The sequence below is a fragment of the Ambystoma mexicanum genome, chromosome 5p (assembly GCF_040938575.1).
Source record: "Ambystoma mexicanum isolate Mex_15411 chromosome 5p, UKY_AmexF1_1, whole genome shotgun sequence".
Classification (NCBI taxonomy): domain Eukaryota; kingdom Metazoa; phylum Chordata; class Amphibia; order Caudata; family Ambystomatidae; genus Ambystoma; species Ambystoma mexicanum.
In genome coordinates, this window is record NC_090930.1 from 1,259,176,570 (window position 1) to 1,259,190,170 (window position 13,601).

Sequence of the window (13,601 nt, forward strand, 5' to 3'; positions counted from 1 at the left end):
CCGCTCATGCCCCGTGTCTCCCTTCTTTTCCCCCACCCCACGCTCATGCCCCGTGTCTCTCTTCTTTTCCCCCCAGCTCCCGCTCATGCCCCGTGTCTCCCTCATGTACCCCCCACCCCCCGCTCATGCCCTGTGTCTCCCTCCTGTCTCCCCCCACCCCCGCTGATGCCCTGTGTCTCTGTCGTGGTACCCCCCACACCCCCTCATGCCCCATGTCTCCCTCGTGTTCCCCCCCACCCCCCGCTCATGCCCCGTGTCTCCCTTCTTTCCCGCTCATGCCCCGTGTCTCACTTCTTTCCTACCTCACCCCCCGCTCATGCTCATGCCCCGTGTCTCCATTCTCCCCCCACTCCCCGCTCATGCCCCGTGTCTCCCTTCTTTCTCCTCACCCCCCACCCATGCCCCGTGTCTCCCTTCTCTCCCACCTCACCCCCCCGCTCATGCCCCGTGTCTCCATTCTTTCCCCCCACCCCCGCTCATGCCCCGTGTCTCCATTCTTTCCCCCCCACCCCTGCTCATGCCCCGTGTCTCCCTTCGTTCCCCCGACAACCCCTGCTCATGCCCTGTGTCACCCTTCTTTCCCCCCACCCCACGCTCATGCCTGTGTCTCCCTCCTGTTCTCCCCACCCCCCGTTCATGCTCCGTGTCTCCCTCGTGTTACCCCCGCCCCCTTTCATGCCCCGTGTCTCCCTCCTGTTCCGCCACCCCCCGCTCATGCCCCGTGTCTCCCTCGTGTACCCCCACCCCCGCTCCTGCCCAAAGTCTCTCTCCCCTCATGTACGCCCCCACCCCCTGCTCATGCCCTGTGTCTGCCCTGTTCCCCCCCACCCCCCGCTCATGCCTGTGTCTCTGTCGTGTTACCCCCCACCCCCGCTCATGCCCCATGACTCCCTCGTGTTCCCCCCACCCCCCGCTCATGCCCCGTGTCTCCCCTGTTCACCCCCACCCCCCGCTCATGCTCTGTGTCTGTCTCCCTCTTTTCCCCCCACCCGACGCTCATGCCCCGTGTCTCCCTTCTTTCCCCCCACCCCCCGCCCATGCCCCGTGTCTCCCTTCTTCCCCCCCACTGTCCGCTCATGCCCCGTGTCTCCCTTCTTTCCCACCTCACCCCCCGCTCATGCCCCGTGTCTCCCTTCTTTCGCCCCCACCTCCCGCTCATGCCCCATGTCTCCCTTCTTTCCCCCCCACCCCCCGCTCATGCCCCGTGTCTCCATTCTTTACCCCCACCCCCCGTTCATGCCCTATGTCTCACTTCTTTCCCCCCACCCCCGCTCATGCCCCGTGTCTCCCTTCTTTCCCCCCACCGCCCGCTCATGCCCTCTGTCTCCCTTCTTTCCCCCCCACGCCCGCTCATGCTCCGTGTCTCCATTCTTCCCCCCCACCCCCCTGCTCATGCCCCATGTCTCCCTTCTTTCCCCCCACCCCTCGCCCATGCCCAGTGTCTCCCTTCTTTCCCCCCACTCCCCGCTCATGCCCCGTGTCTCCCTTCTTTCCCCCGCTCATGCCCTGTGTCTCCATTCTTTCTCCCCCACCACCCGCTCATGCCCCGTGTCTCCCTTTGTTCCCCCCACACAGCCCGCTCATGCCCTGTGTCTCCCTTCTTTCCCCCCACCCCCTGCTCATGCCCAGTGTCTCCCTTTTTCCCCCCTCCCCCGCTCATGCCCCGTGTCTGTTAGGCGGAAACCTGTGCAGTTCCCTCTGGGACCACTGCAAAAGATTTAGGACTACAGGTGTTTGGCAGTAAACCCACTTGGTAGCAGTCTGTACCACACAGATTCACTGTTGGTAGCTGTGCAGTCAGACCTCTCTCAAGAAGAGTTAAGCAGTATGTGGAGTATACAAAATAGGGCAATTCTTCACAGTAAGACAAGCAAACACTCAACGAGGCTCAGTGTAAAGATATTAAGGTATTTATTTGTAACAAAACATCTATCAAAAACACTATGGCACTATCACGGCAAACAAATCAAACACAATTACTCTACGAAGAAGAAACGATCAATCCCTCTAGCAATATTTCGACAAGTCTAGGTTTTACCGGCACCACTTATTTACAGACAGAGGTGTATGCCTCAACCAAGATGGCACTCTAATATTAGTTAGGACGGGAGAGAAAAATAAGCAGGTTACGAAATCAACACAGTTCAATACTTCACGGGAAAAATGCAAGGCAAGAAGGCAAGAACCACAATAGATCATAAAGTTCAGAGGCCGGGCCCACTCGGCGAGAGGCAAGGCGATATGTCCCAAAAGTCTCTGGTGGCGAAGCGTTCGAGTCTTTATAGCAAATTGTTATCGGCAGATTGAACCAGTTCAGAACAATACGTGCGAAAGCTTGGAGGCGACCCAACGGAAAGGAGAGTATTAAGACACCTCACTCGAACCGATCGAAAGGGAAGCCAGGTGGACACGGTACCTTGTTGTGGAGGGCAGCTCCGGCGGGGGCAGTTGTTCCTGGTGGTGGATGCACGTCGGGTCTTTGCCAAGAGTAGAGATGTTCTCGTCGTCGAAGAAAAGTGAAGTCCCGTGCACCACCAGGGAAGAGACCAGCAGCGGAGTGCTCCGTCACAAGGCACCACCTTTTGGACGCGGTACAGGGGTAGTGCCTAACCGGTTGCCGAGGTGCTCTGCACAGGCAATTCGACCACTGCGTCCTGAGGTGAATAAAAAGCAAAGGGGACTGGTTGTTCCCACCAGTCAGGGGAAGAGACTCTCCGGCAGGGAGATCTCCTCTGTCGTCGGGAAGTGGTGAGTCGGTTCCGCAGGGCTCCACCGGAGGTGTCGTCGTGCAGGTCGGCTCAGCGTTACCCTCGTCGGATTCATAGGTCCTGTGGCGACTTCTGAAGATCCAGTCCCAAAAGCCCTGCTTTTATGCAGAAAACCCCCATTCATTCAGCCTAGCTGTCAATCAACACATGCTAAGTGGTGAGCGGGGAGGCTCACCACTTGGGCCAATCACTCCAGAGTGCGACCGGTGTTGGCAAGGCAACTCGGTCCAGGGTGCCTAAAGCCCCTCCCACACCCCTGTGGTAACCCAGACAGAATGGCACCACTATGGAGGGTCTCTATACAGAGCCCGCCAAAAGTGGAACAAAGGGCTCAACCTTTGGTTTAGGAGTCACAGAGACGAACACAGACGCCATTTTACAAACCGAGTTCTGGCAGAAAATACCATCCGATAAACTTATTTAAGATAAGTAGATCGGTGGTACGTTAGAGATTAACGAGAAAAAGTATCAATCTCCAACAATGGGACGAATCCCATAGGGTTATGTTCGGGGTCGAACATAACAAGTAGTTTCCACTGCCACCAGCCAAAACTCGACGAGGGGGGACGGGACAGTGCCCCCTCGAATAACAGATCCAGGAGTAATCGAATTACCCCTACTAGTACGTCCACAATAAGATGGTTTGTACTAGTTCTGTTAGTAAATTTAGGTCTAGTAAAGCCAATGGTGACTTTACATGCCCGGGGAGACAGTAGTCAGTCCCCGGGTATGGAGTCTATGGTGGGGGTCCGCTAGGACGCCCCAGTGCTACGGCACGTAGGGTGCGGTGTAACACACATAGAAAAACATATGAGACCCTATGGAGTAAAAGACCCCATAGCCCATAGAACACATTGACATTCAAAGGAATTACACACATACATGTCCAAGAGTGGGAGAAAAAGAGTCTCACTCTTGGCAGGATGGAAAAAACAAACCCCAGAAATCCAGCAAAGCTGCTGGGGGACTCACTAGGTTAGGAAATTCAGCCTAAACAGAGAATTCTCCCTAACAGTGTCTCCCTTCTTCCCCCGACCCCATCTCATGCCCCCTGTCTCCCTTCTTTCCCCCCACCCCCTGCTCATGCCCCGTGTCTCCCTTCTTTCCCCCCCACCCCGCTCATGCACTGTGTCTCCCTTCTTCCCCCCCCACCCCCGCTCATGCCCCGTGTCTCCTTCGTGTTACCCCATCCCCGTTCATGCCCCATGTCTCCCTCCTGTTCCTACCCACCCCCTGCTCATGCCCCGTGTCTCCCTCGTGTACCCCGCACCCCCGCTCATGCCCAATGTCTCTCTTCCTCATGTACGCCCCCACCCCATGCTCATGCCCTGTGTCCCACCCACCCCCTGCTCATGCCCCGTGTCTCGGCTGTTCACCCCCACCCCCTGCTCATGCTCTGTGTCTGTCTCCCTCTTTTTCCCCACACCCCACGCTCATGCCCTGTGTCTCCCTTCTTTCCCCCCACCCCCCGCCCATACCCTGTGTCTCCCTTCTCCCCCCCACTGCCCGCTCATGCCCCGTGTCTCCCTTCTTTCGCCCCCCACGCCCCGCTCATGCCCCATGTCTCCCTTCTTTCCCTCCCACCCCCGCTCATGCCCATGTCTCCATTCTTTCCCCACCACCCCCAGCTCATGCTCTATGTCTCACTTCTTTCCCCCCACCCCCGCCCATGCCCTGTGTCTCTCTTCTTTCCCCCCCACCACCCGCTCATGCCCCGTGTCTCCCTCCTGTGCCCCTCACACCCCGCTCATGCCCCGTGTCTCCCTCATGTACCCCCAGCCCGCTCATGCCCCGTGTCTCCCTCCTGTCTCCCAACACCCCCGCTCATGCCCTGTGTCTCCCATCTTCACCCCCATCCCCTGCTCATGCCCCGTGTCTCCCTTCTTTCCCCCCAAACCCCAGCTAATGCCCCGTGGCTGCCCTGTTCCCCCCACCCCTGCTCAAGCCCCTTGTCTCCCTCATGTTCCCCCCAGCCCCCGCTCATGTCCTGTGTCTTCCTCGTGTTACCCCCCACCCCCCGCTCATGCCCTGTGTCTCCCTCGTGTTACCCCCGCCCCCCCTTCATGCCCTGTGTCTCCCTCCTGTTCCCCCCACCCCGCTCATGCTCCGTGTCCCCCTTCATTCCCCCCCACCCCCCGCTCATGCCTGTGTCTCCCTTCTTCCCCCCCACCCCCTGCTCATGCCCCGTGTCTCCCTTTGTTCCCCCCACAACCTCCGCTCATGCCCTGTCTCCCTTCTTTCCCCCCACCCCACGCTCATGCCTGTGTCTCCCTCCTGTTCCCCCCACCCCCCGTTCATGCCCCGTGTCTCCCTCCTGTTCCCCCCACCCCCGCTCATGCCCCGTGTCTCCCTCTTGTACCCCCCACCCCCACACATGCCCAATGTCTCTCTCCCTCATGTACGCCCCACCCCCTGCTCATGCCCTGTGTCCCACCCACCCCCGCTCATGCCCCGTGTCTGCCCTGTTCCCCCCACCGCCCGCTCATGCCCTGTGTCTCTGTCGTGTTGCCCCCCGCCCCACGCTCATGCCCCATGTCTCCCTCGTGTTCCCCCCACCCCCCGCTCATGCCCCGTGTCTCCCCTGTTCACCCCCACCCCCCGCTCATGCTCTGTGTCTGTCTCCCTCTTTTCCCCCCACCCCACGCTCATGCCCCGTGTCTCCCTTCTTTTCCCCCCACCCCCCGCTCATGCCCCGTGTCTCCCTTCTTTCCCCCCCAACCCCCGCTCATGCCCTGTGTCTCCCTTCTTTCCCCCCCACCCCCCGCTCATGCCCCGTGTCTCCCTTCTTACCCCCCACTCCCTACTCATGCCCCGTGTCTCCCTTCTTTCCCCCCCACCCTCTGCTCATGCCCATGTGTCTCCCTTATTTCCCCCCCACACCCCTCACTCATGCCCTTGTCTCCCTTCTTTCCCCCCACCACCCGCTCATGCCCTGTGTCTCCCTTCTTGCTCCCCACCCCCCACTCATGCCCCGTGTCTCCCTTCTTTCCACCGCTCATGCCCCGTGTCTCCCTCCTTTTCCCCCGACCCCACGCTCATGCCCCATGTCACCCTCCTGTTCCCCCACCCCCCGCTCATGCCCGTGTCTCCCTTCTTTCCCCCCCACTCCCCGCTCATGCCCCGTGTCTCCCTTCTTTCCCCCCACCCCCCGCTCATGCCCTGTGTCTCCCTTCTTCCCCCACCTCCTCTCTTGCCCCGTGTCTCCCTTCTTTCCCCCAACCCCCCGCTCATGCCCCGTGTCTCCCTACTTTCCACCCCACCCCCCGCTCATGCCCCGTGTCTCCCTTCTTTCCCCCACCCTACACTCATGCCCAGTGTCTCCCTTATTTCCCACCCATACCCCCTGCTCATGCCCTTGTCTCCGTTCTTTCCCCCACCCCCTGCTCATGCCCTGTGCCTTCCTTCTTTCCCCCACCACCCGCTCATGCCCTGTGTCTCCCTTCTGTCCCCCCACCCCCCGCTCATGCCCTGTGTCTCCCTTCTTCCCCCCACCCCCCGCTCATGCCCCGTGTCTCCCTTCTTCCCCCCCACCCCCCGCTCATGCCCCGTGTCTCTCTTCTTTCCCCCCACCCCCCACTCATGCCCCGTATCTCCCTTCTTTCCACCACTCATGCCCCATGTCTCCCTCCTTTTCCCCCCACCCCCCGCTCATGCCCCATGTCACCCTCCTGTTCCCCCACCCCCTGCTCATGCCCGTGTCTGCCTCCTTTCCCCCCACCCCCCGCTCATGCCCCGTGTCTCCCTCCTGTACCCCCATACCTGCTCATGCCCCGTGTCTGCCCTGTTCCCCCCCACCCCCGCTCATGCCCCGAGTCTCCCTCCTGTTCCCCCCACCCCCCGCTCATGCCCCGTGTCTCCCTCCTGTACCCCCCACCCTCCCCTCATTCCCCGTGTCTCCCTCCTTGTCCCCTCACCCCCCGCTTATACCCCATGTCTGTCTCCCTCCTGTACCCCCCACCCCCTGCTCATGCCCCGTGTCTCCCTCCTGTCCCCCCTGCCCCCTGCTCATGCCCTGAATCTCCCTCCTTTTCCACCATCCCCCGCTCATGCCCCGTGTCTCCCCTGTTCCCCCACCCACCCCCCGCACATGCCCCGTGTCTCCCTTCTTCCCCCCCAGCCCTTGGCTCATGCCCCATGTCTACCCTCTTCCCCACAAACCCCGCTCATGCCCCGTTCGTGTTACCCCCCCCCTGCTCATGCTCCGTCTCTCCCTAGTGTTCCCCCACCCCCTGCTCATGCCCCGTGTCTCCTTCGTGTTACCCCCCAGCCCCCGCTCATGCCCCGTGTCTGCCCCGTTCCCCCCACCCCTGCCCATGCCCCGTGTCTCTCCCCTGTTCCCCCCACCCCCGCTCATGCCCCGTGTCTCCCTCCTGTTCCCCCACCCCCCGCTCATGTCCCCCCCGTGTATCCCTTTTCCCTCCTACCCCCCGCTCATGCCCTGTGTCTCTCCCCTGTTCACCCCACACCCGCTCATACCCTGTGTCTCTCCCCTGTTCACCCCACCCCCCGCTTATACCCTGTGTCTCCCTCCTTTTCCCCCCACCCCCGCTCATGCCCCGTTTCTCCCGTTCCCCCCACCCCCGCTCATGCCCCGTGTCTCCCTCCCGTTCCCTCCCATCCCCCGCTCATGCCCCGTTCTGCCCTGTTCCCTCCACTCCCGCTCATGCCCCGTGTCTCCCTCCTGGTCCCCCACCCCCCGCTCATGCCCCGTGTCTCCCTCCTTTCCCCCCCATCCCCCGCTCATGCCCCATGTCTCACTCCTGTTCCCCCCACCCCCCGCTCATGCCCCGTGTCTGCCGTGTTCCACCACCCCGCTCATGCCCCGTGTCTCCCTCCTGTTGCCCCCACCCCCGCTCAGGCCCTGTGTCTCCCTCTTGTACCCCCACCCTCCCCACATTCCCCGTGTCTCCCCACCCCCCGCTCATGCCCCGTGTCTATCTCCCTCCTTGTCTCCTCACCCCCGCTCATGACCTTGTCTCCCTTCTTTCCTCCCCACCCCCCACTCATGCCCCGTTTTTCCATTCTTCCCCCCACCCCCGCTCATGCCCCATGTCTCCCTTCTTTACCCCCAGCCCCCGCTCATGCCCCATGTCTCCCTTCTTTCCCCACACCCCTGCTTATGCCCGGTTTCTCCCTTCTTTCCTCCGCTCATGCCCCATGTCTCCCTTCGTTTCCCCCCACCCCCACTCATGCCCCGTGTCTCCCTTCTTTCCCCCCCACCCCCCACTCATGCCCTGTGTCTCCCTTCTTTCCCCCACCCCCCGCTCATGCCCCGTGTCTCACTCCTGTTCCCCCCACCCCCGCTCATGCCCCGTGTCTGCCCTGTTCCCCCACCCCGCTCATGCCCTGTGTCTCCCTCCTGTACCCCCACCCTCCCCACATTCCCTGTGTCTCCCCACCCCCCGCTCATGCCCCGTGTCTATCTCCCTCCTTGTCCCCTCACCCCCCGCTCATGCCCCGTGTCTCCCTCCTGGTCCCCCACCCCCCGCTCATGCCCCATGTCTGCCCTGTTCCCCCACCCCGCTCATGCCCCGTGTCTCCCTCCTGTTCCCCCCACCCCCGCTCATGCCCTGTGTCTCCCTCTTGTACCCCCACCCTCCCCACATTCCCCGTGTCTCCCCACCCCCTGCTTATGCCCCATGTCTATCTCCCTCCTTGTCCCCTCACCCCCCGCTCATGACCTTGTCTCCCTTCTTTCCTCCCCACCCCCCACTCATGCCCCGTTTTTCCATTCTTCCCCCCACCCCCTCTCATGCCCCGTGTCTCCCTTCTTTACCCCCACCCCCTGTTTCTGCCCTGTGTCTCCCTTCTTTCCCCCATCCCCCGCTCATGGCCCGTGTCTCCCTTCTTTACCCCCACCCCCCGCTCATGCCCCCTGTCTCCCTTCTTTCCCCCCACCCCTGCTCATGCCCGGTGTCTCCCTTCTTTCCCCCGCTCATGCCCCGTGTCTCCCTTCTTTCCCCCCCACTCCCCGCTCATGCCCCGTGTCTCACTTCTTCCCCCCACCCCCCGCTCATGCCCCGTGTCTCCCTTCTTCCCCCTATCCCCTCTCATGCCCCGTGTCTCCCTTCTTTCCCCCCAAACCCCCGCTCATGTCCCGTGTCTCCCTTCTTTCCCCCCCAGTCCCCGCTCATGCCCCGTGTCTCCCTGCTTTTCCCCCTCACCCTCCGCTCATGCCCAGTGTCTCCCTTATTTCCCTCCCACATCGCCCGCTCATGCCCATGTCTCCCTTTTTCCCCCCACCCCCCGCTCATGCCCTGTGTCTTCCTTCTTCCCCCCACCACCCGCTCATGCCCTGTGTCTCCCTTCTTTCCCCCCACCCCCCACACATGCCCTGTGTCTCCCTTCTTTCCCCCCCACCCCCCGCTCATGCCCCGTGTCACCCTCCTGTTCCCCCACCCCCCCGCTCATGCCCGTGTCTCCCTCCTTTCCCCCATCCCCGCTCATGCCCCGTGTCTCCATCCTGTACCCCCATACCTGCTCATGCCCTGTGTCTGCCCTGTTCCCCCCCACCCCCGCTCATGCCCCGAGTCTCCCTCTTGTAACCCCATCCCCCGCTCATGCACCATGTCTCCCTCCTGTACCCCCCACCCTCCTCTCATTCCCCGTGTCTCCCTCCTGTCCCCCCACCCACCGCTCATTCCCGGTGTCTGCCTCCCTCCTTGTCCCCTCACCCCCCGCTCATGCCCCATGTCTGTCTCCCTCCTGTACCCCCCACCCCCTGCTCATGCCCCGTGTCTCCCTCCTGTCCCACCTGCCCCCCGCTCATGCCCCGTGTCTCCCTCCTTTTCCACCATCCCCAGCTCATGCCCCGTGTCTCCCCTGTTCCCCCACCCACCCCCCGCACATGCCCCGTGTCCCCCTTCTTCCCCCCACCCCCTGGCTCATGCCCCATGTCTGCCCTCTTCCTCCCAACCCCCGCTCATGTCCCATGTCTCCCTCCTGTACCCCCCACCCCCTGCTCATGCCCCGTGCCTCCCTCGTGTTACCCCCCACCCCCCGCTCATGCCCCGTCTCTCCATTGTGTTCCCCCACCCCCTGCTCATGTCCCGTGTCTCCCTCGTGTTACCCCCCACCCCCCGCTCATGTCCTGTGTCTGCCCTGTTCCCCCACCACCGCTCATGCCCCGTGTCTCCCTTTTCCCTCCTACTCCCCGCTCATGCCCTGTGTCTCTCCCCTGTTCACCCCACCCCCGCTCATGCCCTGTGTCTCTCCCCTGTTCACCCCACCCTCCGCTAATACCCCGTGTCTCCATCCTTTTCCCCCCCACTCTCGCTCATGCCCCGTTTCTCCGATTCCCCCCACCCCCGCTCATGCCCCGTGTCTCCCTCCCGTTCCCCCCAACCCCCCACTCATGCCCTGTTTCTGCCCTGTTCCCCCCACTCCCGCTCATGCCCCGTGTCTCCCTCCTGGTCCCCCACCCCCCGCTCATGCCCCGTGTCTCCCTCCTTTCCCCCCCACTCCCCGCTCATGCCCTGTGTCTCACTCCTGTCCCCCCCACCACCCGCTCATGCCCAGTGTCTGCCCTGTTCCCCCACCCCGCTCATGCCCCGTGTCTCCCTCCTGTTCCCCCCACTCCCCGCTCATGCCCTGTGTCTCCTCCTGTACCCCCCACCCTCCCCACATTCCCTGTGTCTCCCTCCTGTCCCCCCACCCCCCGCTCATGCCCCGTGTCTATCTCCCTCCTTGTCCCCTCACCCCCCGCTCATGCCCTGTGTCTGTCTCCCTCCTGTACACCCCACCTCCTGTCCTTCCTGTCCCCCTGCCCCCGCTCATGCCCCGTGTCTCCCTCCTTTTCCCCCCACCCCCCGCTCATGCCCTGTGTCTCCCTCGTGTTACCCCCCAGCTCATGCCCCGTGTCTACCCTGTTCCCCCCACCCTCCGCTCATGCCCCGTGTATCCCTCGTGTCCCCCCACCCCCCGCTCATGCCCCGTGTCTCCCTCGTGTTACCCCCCACCCCCTGCTCATGCCCCGAACCTGCCCTCTTCCCCCCACCCCCGCTCATGCCCGTGTCTCTCCCCTGTTCCCCAACCCCCCGCTCATGCCCCGTGTCTCCCTCCTGTTCCCCCCACCCCCCGCTCATCCCCCATGTCTCCCTTTTCCCCCCAGGCCCCCCATGCCCTGTGTCTCTCCCCTGTTCACCCCACCCCCCGCTCATGCCCTGTGTTTCTCCCCTGTTCACCCCACCCCCTGCTCATGCCCCGTGTCTTCCTCCTTTCCCCCCACCCCCCGCTCATGCCCTGTTTCTCCCCAGTTCCCCCCCACCCCCGCTCATGCCCTGTGTCTCCCTCCCGTTCCCCCCACCCCCTGCTCATGCCCCATTTCTCCCCTTTTCCCCCCCACCCCCACTCATGCCCCGTGTCACCCTCCTGTTCCCTTACCCCTGCTCATGCCCGTGTCTCCCTCCTTTCCCCCCCACCCCCTGCTCATGCCCCGTGTCTCCCTCCTGTACCCCCATACCTGCTCATGCCCCGTGTCTGCCCTGTTCCCCCCACCCCCGCTCATGTCCCATGTCTCCCTCCTGTTCCCCCCACCCCCCGCTCATGCCCCGTGTCTCCCTACTGTACCCCCCACCATCCCCTCATTCCCTGTGTCTCCCTCCTGTCCCCCACTCCCCGCTCATGCCCCGTGTCTCCCTTCTTTCCCCCCACCCCCCGCTCATGCCCTGTGTCTCCCTTCTTCCCCCACCTCCTCTCTTGCCCCGTGTCTCCCTTCTTTCCCCCAACTCCCCGCTCATGCCCCGTGTCTCCCTACTTCCCCCCTCACCCCCCGCTCATGCCCCGTGTCTCCCTTCTTTCCCCCCCACCCCCGCTCATGCCCTGTGTCTCCCTTCTCCCCCCCCACCCCCCGCTCATGCCCTGTGTCTCCCTTCTTCCCCCCCACCCCCGCTCATGCCCCGTGTCTCTCTTCTTTCCCCCACCCCCCACTCATGCCCCATGTCACCCTCCTGTTCCCCCACCCCCTGCTCATGCCAGTGTCTCCCTCCTTTTCCCCCCACCCCCCGCTCATGCCCCATGTCACCCTCCTGTTCCCCCACCCCCTGCTCATGCCCGTGTCTCCCTCCTTTCCCCCCACCCCCCGCTCATGCCCCGTGTCTCCCTCCTGTACCCCCATACCTGCTCATGCCCCGTGTCTGCCCTGTTCCCCCCCACCCCCGCTCATGCCCCGAGTCTCCCTCCTGTTCCCCCCACCCCCCGCTCATGCCCCGTGTCTCCCTCCTGTACCCCCCACCCTCCCCTCATTCCCTGTGTCTCCCTCCTTGTCCCCTCACCCCCCGCTCATGCCCCATGTCTGTCTCCCTCCTGTACCCCTCACCCCCTGCTCATGCCCCGTGTCTCCCTCCTGTCCCCCCTGCCCCCCGCTCATGCCCTGAGTCTCCCTCCTTTTCCACCATCCCCCGCTCATGCCCCGTGTCTCCACTGTTCCCCCACCCATCCCCCGCACATGCCCCGTGTCTCCCTTCTTCCCCCCCAGCCCTTGGCTCATGCCCCATGTCTACCCTCTTCCCCACAAACCCCGCTCATGCCCCGTTCGTGTTACCCCCCACCGCCTGCTCATGCTCTGTCTCTCTCTATTGTTCCCCCACCCCCTGCTCATGCCCCGTGTCTCCCTCGTGTTACCCCCCACCCCCCGCTCATCCCCCATGTCTGCCCTGTTCCCCCACCCCTGCTCATGCCCCGTGTCTCTCCCCTGTTCCCCCCACCCTCCGCTCATGCCCCGTGTCTCCCTCCTGTTCCCCCCACCCCCCGCTCATGTCCCCCCCGTGTCTCCCTTTACCCTCCTACCCCCCGCTCATGCCCTGTGTCTCTCCCCTGTTCACCCCACACCCGCTCATACCCTGTGTCTCTCCCCTGTTCACCCCACCCCCCGCTAATACCCTGTGTCTCCCTCCTTTTCCCCCCCACCCCCGCTCATGCCCCGTTTCTCCCGTTCCCCCCACCCCCGCTCATGCCCCGTGTCTCCCTCCGGTCCCCCCCCCCCCGCTCATGCCCCGTTTCTGCCCTGTTCCCTCCACTTCCGCTCATGCCCCGTGTCTCCCTCCTGGTCCCCCACCCCCCGCTCATGCCCCGTGTCTCCCTCCTTTCCCCCTCACCCCCCGCTCATGCCCCATGTCTCACTCCTGTTCCCCCCACCCCCCGCTCATGCCCCGTGTCTGCCATGTTCCACCACCCCGCTCATGCCCCGTGTCTCCCTCCTGTTGCCCCCACCCCCGCTCACGCCCTGTGTCTCCCTCCTGTACCCCCACCCTCCCCACATTCCCCGTGTCTCCCCACCTCCCGCTCATGCCCCGTGTCTATCTCCCTCCTTGTCCCCTCACCCCCCTCTCATGACCTTGTCTCCCTTCTTTCCTGCCCACCCCCCACTCATGCCCCGTTTTTCAATTCTTCCCCCACCCCCTCTCATGCCCCGTGTCTTCCTTCTTTCCCCCCACCCCCTGTTTCTGCCCTGTGTCTCCCTTCTTTACCCCATCCCCCGCTCATGCCCCGTGTCTCCCTTCTTTACCCCCAGCCCCCGCTCATGCCCCATGTCTCCCTTCTTTCCCCACACCCCTGCTCATGCCCGGTTTCTCCCTTCTTTCCCCCGCTCATGCCCCATGTCTCCCTTCTTTTCCCCCCACCCCCACTCAGGCCCCGTGTCTCCCTTCTTTCCCCCCCACCCCCCACTCATGCCCTGTGTCTCCCTTCTTTCCCCCCACCCCCCGCTCATGCCCCGTGTCTCACTCCTGTTCCCCCCACCCCCCGCTCATGCCCCGTGTCTGCCCTGTTCCCCCACCCCGCTCAAGCCCCGTGTCTCCCTCCTGTTCCCCCCACCCCCGCTCATGCCCTGTGTCT